The sequence below is a fragment of the Ochotona princeps genome, chromosome 7, assembly GCF_030435755.1.
Source record: "Ochotona princeps isolate mOchPri1 chromosome 7, mOchPri1.hap1, whole genome shotgun sequence".
NCBI classification, from domain to species: domain Eukaryota; kingdom Metazoa; phylum Chordata; class Mammalia; order Lagomorpha; family Ochotonidae; genus Ochotona; species Ochotona princeps.
Window position 1 is genome coordinate 19,639,817 of NC_080838.1, and position 4,307 is coordinate 19,644,123.

The following is a 4,307-nucleotide window of genomic DNA, read 5'->3' on the forward strand; positions in this document are numbered from 1 at the left end:
AATAGCAGGCAGCAGAATAAGAAACACAACAACCAGAACTCACACAAAATGCCACTATGGCATGCGGCCCTTCAGATCCCCTCAGCCCCGGCCATGGTGGCCACTTGGGCAATGAACCAGCAGATGGAACACCTTTCTCTCTGCATCTCCTTCTCTGTGAATCTGACATGCCAAGAAAAATCAGTAAATCTACATAAAAATAAATAAAGCATAGTAACCAAAACCACATGGCACTAGCATGACCAATGGAACAGAACACATACCCACCAATTCAGCTATGTGCACACAACTGGTTGCTTTCTGACAAAAGTACTTAGACCATATATCTGAAAAAACAAACGAACAAACAAACAAGTATGACTCTCTATCCCTAACTTCAGAGAACCCTTGTGGGGGTCCTTTGATTCAAGCAGAAGGTTTCTTGAGAAAATCCCTCACAACTGTCTCCAGCTGTGATTGGACCATGTCCTGCTCTGACATCACACAGAACCATTGACAGGTCACAATTCCAAAGCCCTATATAAAGCCCTGGCCAGGCCTGGGCCCTTTGTCCAGCAGCTCTCCATAGGAGAGCTCGAGGACCTGCAACAAGCTAGCTGTTGGCTTGTTTCTTTTTTAACCTGTTTTATTTGTGCCTATTTTGTTTATTTGTTCTCTTCTCTATGTTATTAATTTTGTTATTCCCTCTTACTTTCAGTTTGTTTTTCGCAGTGTGTATTTCTTTGCCTTAGACACATCCTCATTCCTTCTCAAAATGTTTGAAATTCTGTTTTGTCACTTATTTTTTATTTCCATTATTTTATTTGTTTACATTTTTAAAACTTTTAATTTCCATTTCTTATTGTGTTCCATTTTGCATTTTCTGTTTTCTTCTTGAAATTTTCATTTTTGCATTAATTTACTTTTAAGGTTTATCTATTTTTTTCAGATTTACATTTTTTTTTTAAAAAAGAGAAGTGAGGAAGTGTCTAAGGAGAAGATGGAAAGACCTATAATGTCCAGCATAAGGTTATTCTTAGCACCTATTTTACACTATGGTATCTTTTCTCATTATTCATATGTTTGATACCTTTATCGCTGGATAATTTAAACAATCCTTTACAGCATAATGTTATTCTTAACACCTATTTTGTTCTATGGTGTCTTTTCTCATTATTAATATTTTAGATACCTGTATTGCTGGAATATTTAAAAAATCCTTTACAGTATAATGATATTCTTAACATCTATTTTGCTCTATGTTATCTTTTCTCATTTTTCGTATTTTTGATATCTCTCTTGTTGGAATATTTAAAAATGTTTTATCTCTGAGCACTATTTACATCATAAGCATTGTTTATGGACGTTGGCCTTATACTCATCCTAAGTGATGAGTTGGCGTGAGCACTGCTCCACTGAGCAATGAGTGGGTACCACAATGGAGAAGAAGATCAGCAATGGACTCCAGATCCTCAGCACGACCAGTCGGCACAGGTGCAACGGGCAACACTGGCCCACCGCATAGAAAGCAGCAACCAAGTAGCCATGTAAGTCACCCCAAGAACCAACAAGAATTCCAGTCTCCCAGCTTACGGCAAGTGGGGGTTCAGGGCTTAGGCTCACACACCTGAGTGGAGGGGGTGAGACATCCCTTTAAGGTATAAGAAGCAGAGACTTTGGCCCAGCGGCGTGGCCTAGTGGCTTAAGTCCTGGCCTAGAACGCACTGGGACCCCATATGGGTGCCGGTTCTAATCCAGGCAGTTCCACTTCCCATTTAGGTCCCTGCTTGTGGCCTGGGAAAGCAGTCGAGGACGGCCCAATGCATACGGACCTTGCACCCAGTTGGGAGACCCGGAAGAGGTTCCTGGTTTCCGGCTTCGGATTGGCGTGCATGGGCCATTGTGGCTCACTTGGGGAGTGAATCATCGGATGGAAGATTTTCCTCTCTATCTCTCCTCCTCTCTGTATATCTGACTTTGTAATAAAATAAATAAATCTTAAAAAAAAAAAAAAAAGAAGCAGGGACTTGCTCTCCCAGCATCTCTATGCCTGTCTGGCTCAGCCACCTACTGCTTCAGGACTGCATCTTGCACAGAAACGAAGGGGCCAGCAATAGGGATTGAAGCTAGCATGAACATGTCACTGACTTGGGTCTTACATTTCTTCAACGTCTACATTCATTTTTGACCCTTTTCCCCAGAAAAATCTGCGCTTCTCTGGGAATTAGGTTAGGACAGGGAGAGTCTGGTTGCATCAGTAGAGGCACATCAAGGAGATTTCATGATTTTGCAGTTATTCTAAGTTTTTATCTGTATTTGCCTCAGCATCTATTGACTGAAGCACTGCTGACTTTTAAGGGGAAATTCTTTATTGGCCCAATACCTTACAAAGTGTTTTGTACCCTACTTCCTACTCATTATTGCCACCTGAGACTCTCCACTAAAAATCTCTACATAACAAAACCACAGAAATGTTCATGAAACATTGCAACACACGTACATGTCCAAGTGTCCCATAGATCAGAAACCTCCACCTAGCTGACGACCATGAAGATGTCTTAAGTTTATATCATGATGTGCACCCTTCGACAGCTCAGCCGGTAGAGTGGAGGAACGCAGAGTAGAAGTTTATGTCATCGTGATTTCCGAACAGTTTTAGACTCACACAAACTCAGAGGGAGATGCACGTGGAACAGTGTTACCACAAGCCTGCTCTTCTACCTCAAGTTTGTCAGTCTTGTGAAATCAGTGTTCTCTTCTTCCATCAGGAACTATCACATCCTGCGTGGATGGGCATGTATCCTCTCCTGATGTTGTTCAACTGCAGAGACTCAAAACCAAATATTCCTCTACAGAAGGATTTTTCTGCTCTCATTGGATTGTCTCCTCATTGGACCTAAGAACACTCAGCCATAAATATGCTTGAAACAACCACATCATACATCTTTACCTGAACACCTAAAGCCACAGAGTAAGTGTCCATGATTCACTGGCTTCCTGAGTGCGTTTCTTCACAGGCATGATAGCAAAGAAAGTCAGCGTCTGGTGAAGAGTCAGGCTACATGCAGCACTCTTTGCTAGGCAGCCTGAGCTGGCTGCACCTGCTGGTCAGCTGAAGGCCAAGCTGCGCCAGACCTAAATGTACAAGGAACGCCAAGCGTTCTCCTGACGCAGGCATTTCATCTTCTGTGTTCTATCAATTAAATCTCATTTGAGGTGCAATAAAGCTAGATGCTTCAATGTTTCTGTAAAGATCATGTCAGTTGTCCCCTAAGTAGCAACATTGTTTACACCACACTACTGTGACACCTTGGTTGAGAAACAGTGCTGAGTTTGATGTGGTTCAGTTGTGAAGGATCCCAACCAGAACTGGAATCATTGGGTAGCTGGAAGGACCTAAGTCATTAATCTGAAGACAAATGCCGGTTAGTGCTAACAGGACCATGCTAGGGAGCGTCTCAGTTACTAGCTTAAACCTTTACAGATCTAGTTCAATTCAGAAAGAACTTCATGATCTTTGAAGTGCAGGATCTGTTTCCTGCTCCATTCCTTCTCTGGCTTCTCCTGGCATGGTGGGTGCCTGCCTGCTATTTCAAGGGCATTCCCAAAGATTTGCCTTCAGAAGATTCCTGAATGGCTCTTCTGGATGACTCCAGTTGACCAGGTTCCTGGGCAAGTGTAGTGCAAACACACACACACACACACACACACACACCTACCACAGGTACAGAACTGAAAGATTTCTTTTTAAAAAAACAATGTTTACATTGGATTACTTGGTGCAGTTGCAAAACAGATATTTTGTGCACTGTGTCCTTATGACCATTTTGTTTGTACTTGGTGAACAACCAATACAAAGTGTTCGGGGGGGAGAAGCCCACAGAAATTTCCACACGTAAAATTGAAGGAGTTGGTTACTGTCATTTTGATCATGTGCCTTTTATACATCTGCAGCCCTTAAGGAAGACTTTACGGATTGGAGCATGAGCACTTTAAAGTGATTCAAAATTATGGAGGAGCTACAAAGTTTAGAAAGTGCTTCAATGTGTTACCAATCGGAGCAGCAGTGGAACCATTCCAAGGAGCTTGTAAGACCATGCATAGCCTGCTCATCATCAGCCCAGGTGTCGCTGCTGGGCACGTGGGGCTTCCAGCATTCCTGCCCAGAGACTCTCCATCACGAAAAGCAGAGGAGCCACTGCTGAGGAGCCGGGAGAGTTTCGGCAGTGCTGGGAAGCTAAAAAGCAGGCTTCCCGGAAGGGACTGCAAAAAGTCTGTGCAAAGTGAATTTAAGGTGAGTATTCTCATTGAAGCACATTTCCATTTTG

General features: G+C 42.8%; 1 long non-coding RNA gene across 1 annotated transcript; it reads left to right on the top strand.

The window, feature by feature from the left end:
• The first annotated feature begins 1,314 nt into the window (after positions 1 to 1,314).
• LOC131480752 (uncharacterized) lies at positions 1,315 to 3,998 on the top strand. Its single transcript, XR_009245782.1, has 3 exons — positions 1,315 to 1,526; positions 2,748 to 2,950; positions 3,934 to 3,998. It is a non-coding gene; the product is annotated as an uncharacterized LOC131480752 (long non-coding RNA).
• The last annotated feature ends 309 nt before the right edge of the window (positions 3,999 to 4,307 follow it).